The sequence below is a fragment of the Haliotis rufescens genome, unplaced genomic scaffold (assembly GCF_023055435.1).
Source record: "Haliotis rufescens isolate VD_foot unplaced genomic scaffold, xgHalRufe1.0.p SCAF_1, whole genome shotgun sequence".
NCBI classification, from domain to species: Eukaryota; Metazoa; Mollusca; class Gastropoda; order Lepetellida; family Haliotidae; genus Haliotis; species Haliotis rufescens.
In genome coordinates, this window is record NW_025963779.1 from 93,541,767 (window position 1) to 93,564,036 (window position 22,270).

The 22,270-nt window shown below is 42.6% G+C and overlaps 1 protein-coding gene across 2 annotated transcripts in view; it reads left to right on the forward strand.

Moving 5' to 3' along the window:
* The window catches only part of LOC124124605 (hemicentin-2-like), a 368,103-nt gene that overhangs the window by 90,540 nt on the left and 255,293 nt on the right, over positions 1-22,270 (forward strand). For both annotated transcript variants that reach the window (XM_048403772.1, XM_048403774.1), the window contains exon 2: positions 358-415. The gene's annotated coding sequence lies outside the window, so the exon portion shown is untranslated. The remainder of the gene's footprint in view (positions 1-357; positions 416-22,270) is intronic.

Here is a 22,270-nt window from a genome sequence, read left to right on the forward strand (position 1 = left end):
ACCTTCTAAGTTTTGGTATTGTTTCTTTTGCCTGTCAGTTTATTGTCAACAATTCATTTCAGAATTTCAGAAATAACAAGCTGGTAGAAAAAAGAACGAGTCCGTCAAGATTTGACATGTTTATCCCTGGTGGATGTTTAGTGGAGGTAGTGTTTATCAGGGAAGTGTCCTTTAGCATCTCTATGAGAGTTAGAGAAGTAACGTATCTCAGACAAACTTACACATTATCAATATTCAGAGAGATACTTTCATTCCAAAGCCCTGTCAAATAAATTCTGAGAAAAGTGTTTTAAGACACATCCCTTTCATAAATGTACAGTTTCTCATCATTACGAGTTGTTTATCTTGTGTTTGTAGAACCAGCATCTCTCCTGGAGAGTAACCTCGCCTTGGGTAACGATCAGCTGGATGACAGGTAAGCCCATTGCTGCAGATAAGTAAGGATTTAAGAAGCTATCATTCAAAACAACCAGTTTGTAACCTCGTCTATAACTTGATGTCAGAAGTTCTTTACATCCAGCAGTTTCACAGTTGCATCTCTCCTGTGTGTCTCTTTGTTCATTCTGCAATATATTTTGTGTGAGCACATCTAACTGTCTTGTCTACTCAGTGTCCAGCACAGCAAGCACAGACTATGATGCATGTATTCAGTAGAGACAAAGTAATAGGACATATTTATGTATTTATTGTATCTTCCATGTAACTACGCGAGTACATGCCTGTATATATGCATGCAGAGGAGGGAGGATGGGATTTAGTAGCAAATCAGTGAATACGGTCATACTTCCCACTTACTGTGTCACATTGTGACAATGATTGCCAAGCCCCATGGAAACATTTGTTGAATATTTTTGTACAACTGTAGGTGGCTTTGTAGGGTTGTCTGGGTGGTTTTTTCTACGTTTGACCTAGAAACAGATTTTCTTTTTTCACAAGTTTTCTTTTTTTCTTGCAAAGAATTCCTTAGATATGTTTAAAAATTTGTTTCATGGTGATGTCTTAAGACCAGTTTCCTGATTGATGGAAAATAAAGGCATTTTTTGTGTGTTGTATTCATTCAGTAAAGTAAACATATCAACTAAAGAGGAGAAGTGCCGGGATTCCTGTAGGCTGTGCCCCAATATTACTACATCCCAGTTATGCCTACATCCCAGTTATAATGCCTACATCTTAATTATAATGCCTACACCCCAGTTATAATGCCTACATCTCAGGTATAATGCCTACATCCCAGTTATAATGCCTACATCCCAGTTATAATGCTTACTTTCTAGATATAATGCCTACTTTCTAGTTATAATGCTTACTTTCTGGTTATATAATGCCTACATCCCAGTTATAATGCCTACATCCAAGTTATAATGCCTACTTTCTAGTTATAATGCCTACTTTCTAGTTATAATGCTTACTTTCTGGTTATATAATGCCTACATCCCAGTTATAATGCCTACATCCAAGTTATAATTCCTACTTTCTAGTTATAATGCCTACTTTCTAGTTATAATGCCTGCATCCCACTTATAATGCCTACATCCCATGTACCTGTACAGTTCACACATGGAATCCTGGAGTTATAGGTGTACAATACACATACACACATACACACACACAATACACACATACTCACAACCAATACACACATACACACACCCAATACACACACACATACACACACCCATTACACACATACACACACCCAATACACACATCCAATATACACCCACCCACACCCAATACACACACACACACACACACACACACACACACACACACACACACACACACACACACACACACTACACACAATACACACAATACACACAATACACACACAATACAATTGACTTTATACTTCAACTGAAGCAGCACATTGAGGTGGTATTTCCTCTACGTCTGGGGACGGAGCAAGGTACAGCTGACAATGTGGCCACTTCCAAATGTACGCTAGATCTGACACAACTGTCAAAACAGCCAATCAACATATGCCATTGCACGCCTTCCCTAATAGTCATCTTCCATAGCGCATTTAAAGATGAGGCAAGGTTGGAATATCAATGCTGTGGGGCTTTGTCTCTGAGGCTGGACAAAGCCAGCCATATCCCTGTTCATCAAGTCAGCTTTGTTAGGATTCTCTTAAGCATATGTTTGGGATGAAGTTCCTATTAGATATATTGATGCTCACAAACGAAGTCTCCGAATGGTAATTGAAAGTCGGTGTCCAGTAGACCCGAGCCTCCCCAAGATAAGCAGGAATATTGATACAGCTAAATGTATCTCAGCACCTTGATTGACATGAAATTGATTATATTTACAGTTAGGATTTGTGATAATTGACGACTTAATCCAATATTCAACATCCATCATGCCTGACATGGCTTTCATTCATCTGCTCTGTTTTAGTCAGCTGTGATTGGCCGGCAGGTGACAGAAATGTGCGAGATGAAATGCATAACGATCACTAAGCATTTATGATCAGGTATGTGAAAGGAAAATTTGATCACAGCCTTTCAAAAAGGGCTAATTTAGTCATAATGTTGCATTTTTCTATTGACGTTTTTGATTTTGTAAGGACTGAAAGTGCTTTATATTAGCCGATAACGTACCTGTTTTCGTGCTGACACTGTTTTCATGCGGCAATCATCGATTTATGGATTCGCTTGATTACTGGGGATGAAGTCCACTGGAAAAATATTCACACATCGAGTTGAGAGAAGAAGTTAATCCACTTAGGAAGTTATCATTGTTGGAGGGAGAGGTTGGGTGGTGGGATAAGGAAGATGATTAGTGTGACTATGAGATAGCTCCAGCGTCAGGTAAGTGGTGAAGTTAATACTTAACCTTACAATGCAGATTGTTTGTGTCTGATGGTATTATGTGGTGAGTGTGTGTCTGATGGTATTATGTGGCCAGTGTGTGTCTGATGGTATTATGTGGTGTGTATGTGTCTGATGGTATTATGTGTTAAGTGTCTGTCTGATGGTATTATGTGGTGATTGTGTGTCTGATGGTATTATGTGGTGAGTGTGTGTCTGATGGTATTATGTGGTGAGTTTGTGTCTGATGGTATTATGTGGTGATTGTGTGTCTGATGGTATTATGTGGTGATTGTGTGTCTGATGGTATTATGTGGTGAGTGTGTGTCTGATGGTATTATGTGGTGATTGTGTGTCTGATGGTATTATGTGGTGATTGTGTGTCTGGTGGTATTATGTGGTGAGTGTGTGTCTGATGGTATTATGTGGTGAGTGTGTGTCTGATGGTATTATGTGGCCAGTGTGTGTCTGATGGTATTATGTGGTGAGTGTGTGTCTGATGGTATTATGTGGCCAGTATGTGTCTGATGGTATTATGTGGTGAGTGTGTGTCTGATGGTATTATGTGGCCAGTGTGTGTCTGATGGTATTATGTGGTGTGTATGTGTCTGATGGTATTATGTGTTAAGTGTCTGTCTGATGGTATTATGTGGTGAGTGTGTGTCTGATGGTATTATGTGGTAAGTGTCTGTCTGATGGTATTATGTGGTGAGTGTGTGTCTGATGGTATTATGTGGTGAGTGTGTGTCTGATGGTATTATGTGGTGTGTATGTGTCTGATGGTATTATGTGTTAAGTGTCTGTCTGATGGTATTATGTGGTGAGTGTGTGTCTGATGGTATTATGTGGTGAGTGTGTGTCTGATGGTATTATGTGGTGAGTGTGTGTCTGATGGTATTATGTGGCCAGTGTGTGTCTGATGGTATTATGTGGTGAGTGTGTGTCTGATGGTATTATGTGGCCAGTATGTGTCTGATGGTATTATGTGGTGAGTGTGTGTCTGATGGTATTATGTGGCCAGTGTGTGTCTGATGGTATTATGTGGTGTGTATGTGTCTGATGGTATTATGTGTTAAGTGTCTGTCTGATGGTATTATGTGGTGAGTGTGTGTCTGATGGTATTATGTGTTAAGTGTCTGTCTGATGGTATTATGTGGTGAGTGTGTGTCTGATGGTATTATGTGGTGAGTGTGTGTCTGATGGTATTATGTGGTGTGTATGTGTCTGATGGTATTATGTGTTAAGTGTCTGTCTGATGGTATTATGTGGTGAGTGTGTGTCTGATGGTATTATGTGGTGAGTGTGTGTCTGATGGTATTATGTGGTGTGTATGTGTCTGATGGTATTATGTGGTGAGTGTGTGTCTGATGGTATTATGTGGCCACTGTGTGTCTGATGGTATTATGTGGTGAGTGTGTGTCTGATGGTATTATGTGGCCAGTGTGTGTCTGATGGTATTATGTGGTGAGTGTGTGTCTGATGGTATTATGTGGCCACTGTGTGTCTGATGGTATTATGTGATGTGTATGTGTCTGATGGTATTATGTGTTAAGTGTCAGTCTGATGGTATTATGTGGTGAGTGTGTGTCTGATGGTATTATGTGGTGAGTGTGTGTCTGATGGTATTATGTGGTGATTGTGTGTCTGATGGTATTATGTGGTGAGTGTGTGTCTGATGGTATTATGTGGCCAGTATGTGTCTGATGGTATTATGTGGTGAGTGTGTGTCTGATGGTATTATGTGGTGAGTGTGTGTCTGATGGTATTATGTGGTGAGTGTGTGTCTGATGGTATTATGTGGTGAGTGTGTGTCTGATGGTATTATGTGGTGAGTGTGTGTCTGATGGTATTATGTGTCCAGAATGTGTCTGATGGTGTTATGTGGCCAGTGTGTGTCTGATGGTATTATGTGGTGAGTGTGTGTCTGATGGAATTATGTTGGCCAGTATGTGTCTGATGGTATTATGTTGGCCAGTGTGTGTCTGATGGTATTATGTCCAGTCATGTCCATCAGTCCATCAGTCCAATCATGTCAACAAAAAATAGTTGTCAAACATTTAGTGTTTGAAACTATGCAGAAACGCCAAGGGGTCCAAGGCTTCCAATTCTAATACCACAGAAGACCTCATGGAACCCAGGAACCCACTTCAGTTCAAGCGCTACATGCATCAGGCGAAATGAAGTTGTGAACAAGTGACATCAGAATCAGAATCAGTGTAGTGAACGCTGGTGTATTTCATTTCACTCCCTGTAGTCATGTTTTATTGGGCTACCAAGCTTGTACCATGGGGAGGCAGAGGCACGGAGAGGCATGCTTGTATATTTAGCTTCTTGTCTCAGCTAAATAACTCAGGAAATATTCACGACAGCACAGCATCTCAGACACACAATTAATCAAAGTTGCTCTTGGTAATTTCAACATTCCTTTTCTTGCATGTGTTTCTTTTGTTCTGAGCAGAAACTATTATGCATTAGTTAGAGAAGGGTGTCTCTCATTATCAAATCAACACTTGTCTTGGCTGCATTAAGTGTCAGCTATCAAAGTTTACATGGCATGTCTGGTGTATCAAAGTCCACATGGCATGTCTGGTGTATCAAAGTCCACAGGGCATGTCTAGTGTATCAAAGTCCACAGGGCATGTCTGGTGTATCAAAGTCCACATGGCATGTCTGGTGTATCAAAGTCCACAGGGCATGTCTAGTGTATCAAAGTCCACAGGGCATGTCTGGTGTATCAAAGTCCACATGGCATGTCTGGTGTATCAAAGTCCACAGGGCATGTCTGGTGTATCAAAGTCCACAGGGCATGTCTAGTGTATCAAAGTCCACAGAGCATGTCTGGTGTATCAAAGTCCACAGGGCATGTCTGGTGTATCAAAGTCCACATGGGATGTCTGGTGTATCAAAGTCCACAGGGCATGTCTGGTGTATCAAAGTCCACAGGGCATGTCTGGTGTATCAAAGTCCACAGGGCATGTCTGGTGTATCAAAGTCCACATGGCATGTCTAGTGTATCAAAGTCCACATGGCATGTATGGTGTCAGCCTGGAGTCAGTGGCTAACACAGAACAGGGCTGTGAGGGGCTCCGTACTGCCACTATGAATATGGAAATAACAAAATTGTTGTAGTCAGTGCAATTTGATTAACTATGATATAGCTCCAACTGCGACACAGTTAGTGGAGAATGATGATGGTATCTCAGTAAGATAATCTCCCCTTGATTGGTGGAGTGACAGATGGGCACAATGTTGCAGAATGCTGTACAGACTGATTTATTGCCTGGTTAGTGACCACTGGAGTACATGTGATTTGCATTGCCTATCATGCAGCTAGGATAAATATTTCAGGTGACATGTCCAACAAGTCTAGTTATTTGTGGTAGTGATGTTAGATCTTTTTATATTATTGGGGACCTGAAATGGTTTGTTCCATGTTCATCACATTGTTGTTTGTGTTGGCAGCTGTGGACAAGACTTATTTTAAATATTATTATGGGCTTAACACATTGTACCCATGTCGGGAAACTGAGCCCGGGTCTTTGGCGTGACGGGCGAATGCTTTAGGCCAGGTTCACACAGTGCCGATTATGGCTCCAGTTTTAGATCAGACAACGCTACGACACGAAAAGTGAAAAAGTCGGATTACTATCCTCAATTATCTGGAATGTCCTATCATTGTCTGAACGAAGTCGTATACGTCCTACTGCTGAATCGGGACGCCTCCTGAACAATATCTGATTGTTTGTGAAAATACATGGAAGATCCACACTCAAAAAACAGATTCTCCTTGTCGAGTCCTTTTCTAATGATATCGGCATATAGAATGCCCATATCAAGGAAACACTTCGGGCAGAGTACAAATGTAGACTTAAGAAAATCTGGAGTTCAGAGCTGAACGCTCGCTATAAAGTAAAAGCCACAAATACTTATGCTGTACCCGTCCTTTCATATTCTTTTGGTGTTGTTGATTGGACGAAACAAGAAATTCAGGGTATTGACACTCTTACACGAAGAATCATGGCAGACATGTCTTCCCTCAATCGCTTACATTCACCAATTATGATGGGAGGGCATGGTTTGATAAATGTGGAGGCTCTTCATGATAGAATTGTGCACTTTTGCACACATTTACGATTTGTCTGATGATCCTCTTGTGAAGCATGTCAAGACTCATGATGAAAACAAGATATTCCACAGTTTTCTTAGAGGAGCCAAGGATGTGGGACATAATCTCAATGTCGGTGTTGATTTTGTTGATGGTTCTGTACTGCTGGACGGTACAGATATGAGTGTCAACCAAGCGAAGTGCCATATCAAGTCGGCCCACACTCAGTTTTTCAAGGAGAGGCTATCTGAACCACCACTGGATCGAGTTTATGTGCAGCGTGTTGAGAAGTTCAGCAACCCTGCAGAGTCCTTTGCTTGGATGAAGTCATCTGGCCCGAAAAGTGAAACAGAAGGCTTTCTGTTTGCTGCATAGGACCAGTCACTTCCCACTCAAAACCGTCAATGTGTGATTTTGCATCAAAATGTAGATTATGTAATGCATTTAATGAGACTGTCCAACACATTGTCAGTGGATGCCAAGCTTTGGCACAAACACAGTATTATTATATTATTATCATTTTATTTGCCATTCTTGTGGTTTTGACACAGAGGTCCACCCATGGTACGACCCGAATTATGTATAGGGCGTCATGGAAAATGATCAATACAACGTTCTTTAGTGCCCATTTACAGCCTCAGACGTATCCAGGCCAACAAACCTGATCTTGTCCTTTTTGATAAATCCAATACATCATTGAATTTTCTGTCCCTTTTGACAATGATGTGATTGACAGGATTCAGGAAAAACATGGCAAATATACAGACCTCGCCTTGCATCCCAAGTACCAAGTTGTACCAAGACTCCCCATTGTTCTTGGTGCCTTAGGTTTGGTACCTCCCAACCTGTTGAGTGAGTGAGTGCATTGGGTTTAACGCCGCTTTTAACAGTATTCCAGTCATATCACAACGTGTCAGCTTAATGTGGGAGGAAAGCCCTAAGTGATGCAGGTCTCAGACGTTTACCACTTCGGTGAAACCCACGAGCACGGGTATGGTGCTGACAAACCTAGAAACAATCGGGATTCGAACCCACAATCATAGGTTTTTGGCATGCATAAGGGATGCAACTCTGCACAATGAATCACGGCACCTTAGATGACTGGGCCACCTGTACCCCCCCCAATCTGTTGACATTGGGAGAGTACCCGGGTTTGCTACCAGGAATACATCCCTTCTGACAATCTGGGTAATGCAGAAGGCTGTACTGTAGGGGAGTCTTCACACAATCAGAAAAGTTCTGGGTGGGTTTGACTAAGCAGCTCTTTCTGGGAGAAGTCCCAATCGCTCTCTGGGCTGTGTGTCGAGGGGCAAGGGGCAACAACAACAATAATAATGATAATGATTTACTTTAATTACTTATTTACAGGCCATTGTCATACTGCTGGAATATTGTTGAGTGTGGCATTTAACAACAGACTGACAAATAGGTGCACTAAGCCACAGAATGAACTTGTTGATAATGTCAGGAACATAAGCAGTGGAGTCTGACTGGGCGTGGATGCAGCAAGTTGGGGAACGGTAGTTCTCTTAATAGAGATGGATAGTTTTTGATGGTGGCAGAGATATTCTCAAAAAACATCATTGAAAAGTTATTCTCAGTTCTGATTTGTCTTTGATAATTTACAAAAGCTAAGCTGAAATAATGAATTTAAAAATAAGAATATGTCACTCAGAAAATCAATTTAGTGGTAAAAGGTTAGAATCATCATTAACAGTCTATACCACTGTGACTCACTGCTTTAAGCCTCCAAGTCTAAAATCAAGGCATAGATTATTAAGTGCTTAAAGCTGGCTGCCTCTCTGAGAGCATTAGACCACTGGGTCATCATTGCCCACACTGAGACACCGCCATAGTGGTGGACAATCTGTCATGGTTGTGAAGTACCCACACTGAGACACCGCCATAGTGGTGGACGATCTGTCATGGTTGTGAAGTTCCCACACTGAGACACCCGCCATAGTGGTGGACGATCTGTCATGGTTGTGAAGTACACTGAGACACCGCCATAGTGGTGGACGATCTGTCATGGTTGTGAAGTTCCCACACTGAGACACCGCCATAGTGGTGGACGATCTGTCATGGTTGTGAAGTTCCCACACTGAGACACCGCCATAGTGGTGGACGATCTGTCATGGTTGTGAAGTACCCACACTGAGACACCGCCATAGTGGTGGACGATCTGTCATGGTTGTGAAGTACACTGAGACACCGCCATAGTGGTGGACGATCTGTCATGGTTGTGAAGTACCCACACTGAGACACCGCCATAGTGGTGGACGATCTGTCATGGTTGTGAAGTACCCACACTGAGACACCGCCATAGTGGTGGACGATCTGTCATGGTTGTGAAGTACCCACACTGAGACACCGCCATAGTGGTGGACAATCTGTCATGGTTGTGAAGTACCCACAATGAGACACCCGCCATAGTGGTGGACGATCTGTCTTGGTTGTGAAGTACCCACACTGAGACACTGCCATAGTGGTGGACAATCTGGCATGGCTGTGAAGTACCCACACTGAGACATCGCCATAGTGGTGGACGATCTGTCATGGTTGTGAAGTACCCATACTGAGACACCGCCATAGTGGTGGACGATCTGTCTTGGTTGTGAAGTACCCACACTGAGACACTGCCATAGTGGTGGACGATCTGTCTTGGTTGTGAAGTACCCATACTGAGACACCCACCATAGTGGTGGACGATCTGTCTTGGTTGTGAAGTACCCACACTGAGACACTGCCATAGTGGTGGACAATCTGGCATGGCTGTGAGGTACCCACACTGAGACATCGCCATAGTGGTGGACGATCTGTCATGGTTGTGAAGTACCCATACTGAGACACCGCCATAGTGGTGGACGATCTGTCTTGGTTGTGAAGTACCCATACTGAGACACCCGCCATAGTGGTGGACAATCTGGCATGGCTGTGAAGTACCCACACTGAGACACCGCCATAGTGGTGGACGATCTGTCATGGTTGTGAAGTACCCACACTGAGACACCGCCATAGTGGTGGACGATCTGTCATGGTTGTGAAGTACCCACACTGAGACACCGCCATAGTGGTGGACGATCTGTCATGGTTGTGAAGTACCCACACTGAGACACCGCCATAGTGGTGGACGATCTGTCATGGTTGTGAAGTACCCACACTGAGACACTGCCATAGTGGTGGACAATCTGTCATGGTTGTCAAGTACCCACACTGAGACACCGCCATAGTGGTGGACGATCTGTCATGGTTGTGAAGTACCCACACTGAAACACCGCCATAGTGGTGGATGATCTGTCTTGGTTGTGAAGTACCCACACTGAGACACTGCCATAGTGGTTGACAATCTGGCATGGCTGTGAAATTCCCACACTGAGACACCGCCATAGTGGTGGACGATCTGTCATGGTTGTGAAGTACCCACACTGAGACACTGCCATAGTGGTTGACAATCTGGCATGGCTGTGAAATTCCCACACTGAGACACCGCCATAGTGGTGGACGATCTGTCATGGTTGTGAAGTACCCACAATGAGACACCCGCCATAGTGGTGGAAGATCTGTCTTGGTTGTGAAGTACCCACACTGAGAAACTGCCATAGTGGTGGACAATCTGTCATGGTTGTGAAGTACCCACACTGAGACACCGCCATAGTGGTGGACAATCTGTCATGGTTGTGAAGTACCCACAATGAGACACCCGCCATAGTGGTGGACGATCTGTCTTGGTTGTGAAGTACCCACACTGAGACACTGCCATAGTGGTGGACAATCTGGCATGGCTGTGAAGTACCCACACTGAGACATCGCCATAGTGGTGGACGATCTGTCATGGTTGTGAAGTACCCATACTGAGACACCGCCATAGTGGTGGACGATCTGTCTTGGTTGTGAAGTACCCACACTGAGACACTGCCATAGTGGTGGACGATCTGTCTTGGTTGTGAAGTACCCATACTGAGACACCCACCATAGTGGTGGACGATCTGTCTTGGTTGTGAAGTACCCACACTGAGACACTGCCATAGTGGTGGACAATCTGGCATGGCTGTGAGGTACCCACACTGAGACATCGCCATAGTGGTGGACGATCTGTCATGGTTGTGAAGTACCCATACTGAGACACCGCCATAGTGGTGGACGATCTGTCTTGGTTGTGAAGTACCCATACTGAGACACCCGCCATAGTGGTGGACAATCTGGCATGGCTGTGAAGTACCCACACTGAGACACCGCCATAGTGGTGGACAATCTGTCATGGTTGTGAAGTACCCACACTGAGACACCGCCATAGTGGTGGACGATCTGTCATGGTTGTGAAGTACCCACACTGAGTCACCGCCATAGTGGTGGACGATCTGTCATGGCTGTGAAGTTCCCACACTGAGACACTGCCATAGTGGCTGACTTCTCATTGAGCTATCCTTGAATCGTGATTGATTTAACATGAACTAAAACATGATGATCTTGGCAGCTGAGTGGAATTTCTTGTCGTAATTTCACTTTTCATTAATAAAAGAATAAGATTGGACAGTTGTTGATACAAAATCAGTGTCAGATGTGTACAATCTACTGAAAGTTTCTCCCAGAAGTCATTGTGTGGTATTGATTGCACCAACTCATGGCCACTTGCTCAGTTTGGTCTTGTCTAATTCAATAAACTTGAAATATGTCAAGTCTTTTTGGTTCGAAAAAGTAGATCTAATTCATTCATCCTTTCATATGTTGAATTAAATGTCATCAAATCAATTTGAGTGACATATTAATTGATGATAGAGTGGGGCTGCTAACGGTAATGAAATACACGGACGACACTACATGTGCAGGACTTGAAACCGGCACAACTTTCAACATCACATCAGTGTCACAACTCTGTTCCTAGATAAAATTAAATGAACCAATTTAATCCCTTTGATAGTGTAGGGCCCTGCTGGGGGATATTTGGACAGATTTTAATGGTGCTGGGGATTAAACACATAAAATACAATCTGAAACTGAAGTGAGGAGATTTCTCCTCCTCACCCCAGACTGATATTAAAGTCCATTCAGCTCCATCAGATGAACTTCCTCCTGCTTTGAACATAGGGAACTGAGGCAGGCTGAAACTGGAGTAATGCACATATTCAATATGGCTATTGTAAAACTTGGCTAATTAAAGAATTAGATCATTGGGATTCTAAATATTTAATTAAATCTGTTACATTTCTGTTCATTATTCCAAATATAGATTTAGCAAAGATAAATTAAAAATAACACATATGTCATATTTGTTGATAATGATGTCATTTTATAGCAGTTGTTAGCCATTAACAAATGCTGACTATATAAAGAATGATATTTTTATTGGTATCACTGGCTCATTACAATCAGAGTGAATACTTGGGCCTTTATAACCACTGTAGTGTCAGTGTGAATACTTGGGTCTGTATAACCGTTGTAGTGTCAGTGTGAATACTTGGGTCTTTATAACCACTGTAGTGTCAGTGTGAATACTTGCGTCTGTATGACCATTGTAGTGTCAGTGTGAATACTTGGGTCTTAATAACCACTGTAGTGCCAGTGTGAGTACTGTGGTTTTTGTATCAACCATAGTGTCAGTATGAGAACTGCAGTCTTTATAACTACTGTAGTGTCAGTGTGAATACTGGGGTATTTATAGCAACTGTAGTGTCATTGTGAACACTGGGGTCTTTATAACTACTGTAGTGTCATTGTGAATACTTGGGTCTTTATAACCACTGTAGTGTCAGTGTGAACACTGGGGTCTTCATAACTACTGTAGTGTCATTGTGAACACGGGGGTCTTTGTAACCACTGTAGTGTCAGTGTGAACACTGAGGTCTTTATAACTACTGTAGTGTCATTGTGAACACTGAGGTCTTTGTAACCACTGTAGTGTCAGTGTGAACACTGGGGTCTTTATAACCACTGTAGTGTCAGTGTGAATACTTGGGTCTTTATAACCACTGTAGTGTCAGTATGAATACTTAGGTCTTTATAACTGTAGTGCCAGTGTGAGTACTGTGGTTTTTGTAACTACCATAGTGTCAGTATGAGAACTGGGGTCTTTATAACTACTGTAGTGTCAGTGTGAATACTGCGGTATTTATAGCAACTGTAGTGTCAGTATGAACACTGGGGTCTTTATAACTACTGTAGTGTCAGTGTGAATACCTGGCTCTTTATAATCAATGTAGTGTCAGTGTGAACACTGAGGTCTGTGTAACCATTGTAGTGTCACTGTGAACACTGAGGTCTGTGTAACCATTGTAGTGTCATTGTGAATACTGGGGTATTTATAACCACTGCAGTGTCAATGTGAATATTGGGTCTTTATAACCACTGCAGTGTCAGGGTGAATGTAGCGTCTTATAAAATACTGTAGTATCAGTGTGAGGACCGGGGTCTTCATAAATACTGTAGTGTCAGTGTGAATACTTGGCTCTTATAATCAATGTAGTGTCAGTGTGAATATTGGGTCTTTATAACCACTGCAGTGTCAGGGTGAATGTAGCGTCTTATAAAATACTGTAGTATCAGTGTGAGGACCGGGGTCTTCATAAATACTGTAGTATCAGTGTGAGGACCGGGGTCTTCATAAATACTGTAGTGTCAGTGTGAATACTTGGCTCTTTTTAATCAATGTAGTGTCAGTGTGAATAGTGGGGTATATATAACATCTGTAGTGTCAGTGTGAATGCAGGGTCTTTATAGCCACTGTAGGGTCAGTATGAACACTGGGGTCTTTATAACCACTGTAGTGTCATTGTGAATACTGGGTCTTATATATCAACTGTAGTGTTAGTGTGAACACTTAAGTCTTTATAACCCATGTATTGTCCGTGTGAATACTGGGGTCTTCATAACTAATGTAGTTTCAGGGTGAATGCAGCATCCTTATTACTACTGAAGTGTCAGTGTGAACACTGGGGTCTTTATAACCACTGTAGTGTCAGTGTGAACACTTGGGTCTTTATAACCACTGTAGTGTCAGTGTGAATGCAGGGTCTCTGTACTTGTATTTCAATAGTGAAAACCACTCTTGTGAAGTATTTTGCAATAGTCATCTAATAGAATAATTACTAATTTCATGTTGAAACCCATAAGACAAAATGCATTGTATAAATAAGTCCACATCTTCAGGTCCAGCAGAATGCAAAGGATGTTGTTTTGGCATTGAGTGGCACCTCAAATTATCATCCTGCCTAATGTTAGTAACAAGTTTTCGAAGGGCACCAGTGTGTTTGTTTATATATAGAAACCCATGGAATGGATATATTTGGAATCAGAACGAATATAAATAAATGAATATGAGTACTTGTTGTTTTTTTATTATAGACATGTAACGAGCCAGAACAAATATATACACATGAGCAGAAAGGGAATTCCCTCACATGTAATATTGGGATTCCCCGACATTCTGCAGTTATAAAAGTAGTCCGCTTCGGTGGGCGTGGCTTAATTTTTTACATTCATTGGGAAATGAATGCAATAACACGTGACTAATACAGCTGATCAGAATGCAGGAATTTCAATAAACACAACAAAAATTTAATTTTGTAAGGATTGACTGTATGATTCGAAAAACCGATACCTGAATCCGCGTTGCGGATTCTTACAAAAATTTGTGCACATCAGTTTTTCAATTCACACCTCAATGAACGGCCTTTGGTTTCAAAGGGTAGTTTGGACAATGAATATGCATGAATATCGCTATATGTCCTGTGCATGAAGACACATGTGAGCAGAAAGGGAATCCCCTCACATATTGGGATTCCCCGACATTCCGTAGTAATAAAAGTAGTCCGCTTCGGTGGGCGTGGCTTAATTTTTTACATTCATTGGAAAATCAATGCAATAACACGTGACCAATTCAGCTGATCAGAATGCAAGAATTTCAATGAACACAAGGAAAATTAATTATATATAAATGAATATGAGTACTTGGCATTTTTTATTATAGATATCTAATGTTAATATTGATACTGTAGGGTAGTACTGATATATATTGATATTATAACTCTTCAAGGCCAATGGACAATTATAATACATCCGTAGTTTGATCAATAGTTTGATCAATAGTTTGATCAATAGTTTGATCAATAGCTTGATCAATCGTTACTCCCCTATTAACATGGGTCTTAAGTAACTGTAGTTGTCAAAAAGAACATGGCTGACAGGCTGCTCTAAGTGAGTATAATTCATATCTCCATGGACTTGCTATCTTAACTGTACTTGTGTGTATCAACACCCTCTTCTGTGTACTGACACTATCAACCCATGGAGATCCCAGTTAGAAAAAGTCTTCAACAAACCATGTTTGTAAGAGACAACAATGCTTGTCATAAAAGGTGACTATGCTTGTCGTAAGAGATGACTATGCTTGTCATAAAATGCGAGTATGATTGTCATAAGAGGAAGACTATGCTTGTTATAAGAGGCGGCTATGCTTGTCGTAAGAGATGACTATGCTTGTCATAAAATGCGACTATGCTTGTCGTAAGAGGAAGACTATCCTTGTCGTAAAAGGTGACTATGCTTGTCATAAAATGCGAGTATGCTTGTCATAAGAGGAAGACTATGCTTGTCGTAAGAGGTGGTTATGCTTGCCGTAAGAGTTGACTATGCTTGTCAGTAGGGCTGGGACGGGTAACTTGGGTATCCGGGACAGGTGGGTACTGAGCAGGACCCGGGTACCCACAGGACTACCCGGACCCGTGGTTAGTCACGTGATATATTGTTTAATGACAAAACATATCTAGAACTCTATGGTAACACTACAAGTCACTAATGTTCGCATTTCTTTCTGACTATGCACCCTGTGTGATTTTTCATATGGTTAAATAAAGATATAACTAAATTCAACTTCAGTGTATGAATGACCAGATTGTTAAATACATGTATCTATAAACGTTTTGCCAGGGCTATGCAAAAAATATTCCAAATCGGACATTGTGAGACATTGTGAGACATCTCCTGAGACCTTCAGTGGGTACCCGGGTAGGGTCGGGTGATAGGGAGGTATGTACCCGCGTAGTAAATTTGAACTCATCCCAGCCCTACTTGTCAGGCCTCTCCCGTATCACACTCAGGCCTCTCCCGTATCACACTCAGGCCTCTCCTGTATCACAGGCCTCTCCCGTATCACACTCAGGCCTCTCCCCTATCACACTCAGGTCTCCCATATCACACTCAGGCCTCTCCCATATCACACTCAGACCTCTCCAGCATCACACTCAGGCCTCTCCCGCATCACACTCAGGCCTCTCCTGTATCACACTCAGGCCTCTCCCGCATCTCACACTCAGGCCTCTCCCATATCACACTCAGGCCTCTCCCATATCACATTCAGGCCTCTCCCATATCACACTCAGGCCTCTCCCATATCACACTCAGGCTTCTCCCCCATCTCACACTCAGGCCTCTCCCATCTCACACTCAGGCCTCCCCCATCTCACACTCAGGCCTCTCCCATCTCACACTCAGGCCTCTCCCGTATCACACTCAGGCCTCTCCTATATCACACTCAGGCCTCCCCCATCTCACACTCAGGCCTCTCCCATATCACACTCAGGCCTCTCCCATCTCACACTAAGGTCTCTCCCATATCACACTCAGGCCTCTCCTGTATCACACTAAGGCCTCGCTCTCCTCAGGCCTCTCCCATATCAAATTTAGGCCTCTCCCATATCACACTCAGGCCTCTCCCATCTCACACTCAGGCCTCTCCCATATCGCACTCAGGCCTCTCCCGTATCGCACTCAGGCCTCTCCCATCTCACACTAAGGTCTCTCCGATATCACACTCAGGCCTCTCCCATATCACACTAAGGTCTCTCCCATATCACACTCAGGCCTCTCCCATATCACACTCAGGCCTCGCTCTCCTCAGGCCTCTCCCATATCAAATTCAGGCCTCTCCCATCTCACACTCAGGCCTCCCCCATCTCACACTCAGGCCTCTCCCATATCACACTCAGGCCTCTCCCATCTCACACTCAGGCCTCCCCCATCTCACACTCAGGCCTCTCCTTTATCACACTCAGGCCTCTCCCATATCACACTCAGGCCTCTCCTTTATCACGCTCAGGCCTCTCCCATATCACACTCAGGCTTCTCCCCCATCTCACACTAAGGCCTCTCCCATATCACACTCAGACCTCTCCCATATCACACTCAGGCCTCTCCGATCTCACACTAAGGTCTCTCCTACATCACACTCAGGCCTCTCCCATATCACACTAAGGTCTCTTTCTCCTCAGGCCTCTCCCATATCACACTCAGGCTTCTCCCATATCACACTCAGGATTCTCCCCCATATCACACTCAGGCCTCTCCCATATCACACTCAGGCCTCTCCCATATCATACTCAGGCCTCTCCCATCTCACACTAAGGTCTCTCCCATATCACACTCAGGCCTCTCCTGTATCACACTAAGGCCTCGCTCTCCTCAGGCCTCTCCTATATCACATTAAGGCCTCTCCCATATCACACTGAGGCCTCTCCCATCTCACACTCAGGCCTCTCCCATATCACACTCACGCCTCTCCCCCATCTCACACTAAGTCCTCTCCCATTTCACTCAGGCCTCTCCCATATCACACTCAGGCCTCTCCCATCTCACACTAAGGCCTCTCCCGTATCACACTCAGGCCTCTCCCATATCACACTCAGGCCTCTCCCCCATCTCACACTAAGTCCTCTCCCATTTCGCACTCAGGACTCTCCCATATCACACTCAGGCCTCTCCCATCTCACACTAAGGTCTCTCCGATATCACACTCAGGCCTCTCCCATATCACACTAAGATCTCTCCCATATCACACTCAGGCCTCTCCTGTATCACACTAAGGCCTCGCTCTCCTCAGCCCAGTTAGCATTCAGACGTTGGCCCAACGTTGGCAAAGGTTGGCAATGTCGCGGTCGGATTTCATACGTTGGCCCAACGTTGTTTCAACGTCAGGTCGCATTTCGGAAATTATTTCCAAGGGGCGCTACTCTTAATTGACAGCTTCTCATAGAGGGCGCTGCGTTTTTGCGCCTCTCGACGAGCAGACGACGTGACACAAGCAGAGGCTCGATCATTGGAATACTGTTTTCCTCGATTATATAGAGGTAAGTGTTTAATTAATGTCTTGTTATAATGTTCCAACAGTACCCGAGGAAAAACAACCATTGTTCATTCAGAAATATCAACACGAGTATTTATTTTCCAGAAATTGAAAACACCACGTTCACTAACTTCATGACCGAAGCCGAATAGGAATATGTCACTCTGATTGCTTGCAAATATAGCATATTATTACTGGCATTTCCCAAAAAATCGAGCTTGTCCGTTTCATAAAGTTTGTCGTGATCGAGAGGACAAGATAGTGCAAAGAAATGCGCACCGTATCTCGTATGTTGCAGTGTTGATCTTAGCTGTTTCTAACAGTTGGAGGTCACCGGACAGCGAGCAACCACATGACTACTGACTATTGTATTTGTAAATGAATACTGGTTGTTTCTATTCTCGCTTATGTTTAAAAATAACAAGCAAACTCAATTGAAAAGGTGAAATTCGTTATCGCTTGTGACAATTAACTTTACGGTGAAAAAGATCAATTAAACTGAACAACTGAGAACGAGGCTTCTAAAACTCAAAGCATTCCGTGTACATAATGTAATAATACCATGCAGACTCCTGCTGATCCATGTATGGAGCTTTTCCTTGTTGTCGGCAACACCGCGAGTTCAGTTTTCGATCACCAATCAGTGGCCGTGGGATCGTGTTTGGTATTATTTGAAAGGGATTGATTATTATTTATTTGTGTATATTAAGAAATGATTTACTACTACGGGGAGTCTTGGTTAAAACTAAGGGAACGTATTGGATTAGATTGGGTACGAAATAATCAATAAATCATTTCCGATTGAGAATAATATATTTCAATAAATATTTACAGAGATGTTTCAACTTCGTCTGATATTGTCTCAGATATCGCATTTTGTTAATTTTCCCAACGTCACTATCTCTATAAATGTTAGAACATATATAAATATCCTGGCATATGAATATGTAAAATATTGGTGTTATTTAAAAAAAAATTTAAATAGATTTTAATTAAATACCCCAAAGTGTTAACAGTTCTATTACTGATTGGAATGTCCATTCATAATCATATTCAACATTCATGCTTGCAACATGAGAACTATTTATTTTATTTGGAAATATATATTTTTCATTTATTTGTTTATTTTTCACATCAGATTTTAGAAACTCTGCCAACATATGCTATTTTGCATTTGCAATGCAGAAAGGCAAAGTTACTGCTTTTGAATAATTACAGTTGATTTCTATTGGCTGATGAAACTATTTGCCAAAATTAACACTGCTGACGACATACTGTTAGTAAATGAGATTTATCTCTGCTGGTTTATTTGAGAATGTGATACTTTGAGGTTTCTATTTTTCTTTCAGATGGAGTTTACAGTATTGTGGAAGCATATTTGTTTAAAGTACATCACAGCCAGAAAGGTATGCATGATGCAATAATAAATACAAACATCTTCAATAATAAAAATGTAGATGATTCTTAATTATGCCCCAATCTAACATGGCGGGTTGATAAAGTTTATCCATCCGTCCTTCATTCCAAAGACATTTTTGTGTGTGAGTGCAGTGCAAAGTTTGATTTTGATATGTATATATTCTGACAGAAATGTGATTCTTTTAATGTTTTTAACTTTGAATATTTCTTTTATTTCAACCTTTGTGCGACCTATCACTTGAACACTACTTCATGGATTCTTTTCGGATTAGGAGTACAGTTTCTTTACCTATAGGAGAGGTGCAGTGCGAAGTTTGGTTTTGATTAGTGTATTTTCTAAGAAAATATAACTTTTTTCATGTTTTGAACTTAGAATATTGTTTACTTCAACTATTGTGCTACCTATAATTTGAGAACTACTACATGGATTCTGTCCAAATTTAAGGAACACTTTTTATATTAATTGGAGAGATGCACTGCAAAGGTTGATTTTGATATGGGTATTTTATAAAACAGTGTGATTTTTTACATGTTTTGAACTTAGAATTATTTTCTTCAACATTTGTGCAACCTATAAATTGAAAACAAATACATGGATTCTTTTCCAATTTGGAGTAGTTTCTATTCCAATAGGAGAAGTGCAGTGCAAAGTTTGATTTTGATAATTATGCTTTTTCCATGTTTTGAACTTTGAAAAATGAATGAGTCGTTACCCTTGTTCATTTCAGTGTCAATAGCTTTTTCTGCCTATGTATGATCCAAGAGCATTATGGTATTACTGTCCATGCTGCCTTCCCAGTTTTTAACAGTTTTATGACTTGAAGGGTGGAGGTAGCACTGCTGAAACTTTTTTCAGACATCACATTATTATTTTTGGGGGAATGCAACCATTTGTTTATGTCAAAAATATGTTCCTTGCCTTGTCATTTTTATTATATTTGTGTCATTGTTTTATTCATTTAGCAAGGCACAATGAGGAAAGACCATGGATACATTTGAAGATTATCCCTGTGATAAGTTCTTCTCACTCTACATCTGAAAATTGAAAAGGCTCCTCAACCACTCAGCCCAAGTTCTGACTTGTCATGTAACTAATAAATAAAGGTCACTGAAATCAGAATTTTATTGTCACTTTGTTGCTGTCATATTTTTTAATGGATCAAGGATATGGATCATAGGACATCTGACGCATTGACTATTTTGCTTGTCTCAGCGTTGCTCCTCAATGCTGAAGGTATGGGGTAAGGCCAAGAAATATTAAATGTTTCAATTTGTGCCGGGCTTATTGTCTGCTGGGTGATGGTTTTTAATTTGCAAACTCATGGGAAAATCATATATCTTTTAATAGTGTTGAAACATTTGTGAACAATTTGCACAATGTCTTGAACATTTTTGGGGAAAGTAAATATTATATCACTAAATTGTACATGTAATTTAAAACATTTTGAATTTTTTCTTGGCCATATTTCAGACTATGTATGAACGTTGACCCGATGTTCAGCGAACGTTGGCCCAACGTTGGGCCGCCGGTCAAAATATCGTTGGGCCAACGTTGATAGCCAACGTTGGCCCAACGTAAGTGATAACGTTGGCCCAACGTTGGCCCAACGTCTGACTGCTATCTGGGAGGTCTCTCCCATATCACACTCAGGCTTCTCCCATATCACACTCAGGCCTCTCCTATATCACACTCAGGCCTCTCCCATATCACACTCAGGCCTCTCTCATATCACACTCAGGCCTCTCCCATATCGCACTCAGGCTTCTCCCCCATCTCACACTCAGGCCTCTCCCATCTCACACTCAGGCCTCCCCCATCTCACACTCAGGCCTCTCCCATCTCACACTCAGGCCTCTCCCATATCACACTCAGGCCTCTCCCATATCACACTCAGGCCTCTCCTATATCACACTCAGGCCTCTCCCATCTCACACTCAGGCTTCTCCCCCATCTCACACTAAGGCCTCTCCCATATCACACTCAGACCTCTCCCATATCACACTCAGGCTTCTCCCCCATCTCACACTCAGGCCTCTCCCATCTCACACTCAGGCCTCTCCCGTATCACACTCAGGCCTCTCCCATATCACACTCAGGCCTCTCCTATATCACACTCAGGCCTCTCCCATCTCACACTCAGGCTTCTCCCCCATCTCACACTAAGGCCTCTCCCATATCACACTCAGGCCTCTCCGATCTCACACTAAGGTCTCTCCTACATCACACTCAGGCCTCTCCTGTATCACACTAAGGCCTCTCCCATATCACACTCAGACCTCTCCCATATCACACTCAGGCTTCTCCCATATCACACTCAGGCCTCTCCCATATCTCACACTCAGGCCTCTCCCATCTCACACTAAGGTCTCTCCCATATCACACTCAGGCCTCTCCTGTATCACACTAAGGTCTCTACCATATCACACTCAGGCCTCTCCTGTATCACACTAAGGTCTCTCCCATATCACACTCAGGCCTCTCCTGTATCACACTAAGGCCTCTCTCTCCTCAGGCCTCTCCCATATCACACTAAGGCCTCTCCCATCTCACACTAAGGCCTTGTGCCATATAACACTCAGGCAACTCCCATCTCACACTCAGGCCACTCCCATATCACACTCAGGCCTCTCCCATATCACACTAAGGCCTCTTCCATATTGCACTCAGGCCTCTCCCATATCACACTAAGGCCTCTCCCATCTCACACTAAGGCCTCTCCCATATCACACTAAGGCCTCTCTCTCTTCAGGCCTCTTACATATCAAACTAAGGCCTCTCCCATATCACACTCAGGCCTTGTGCCATATCACACTCAGGCA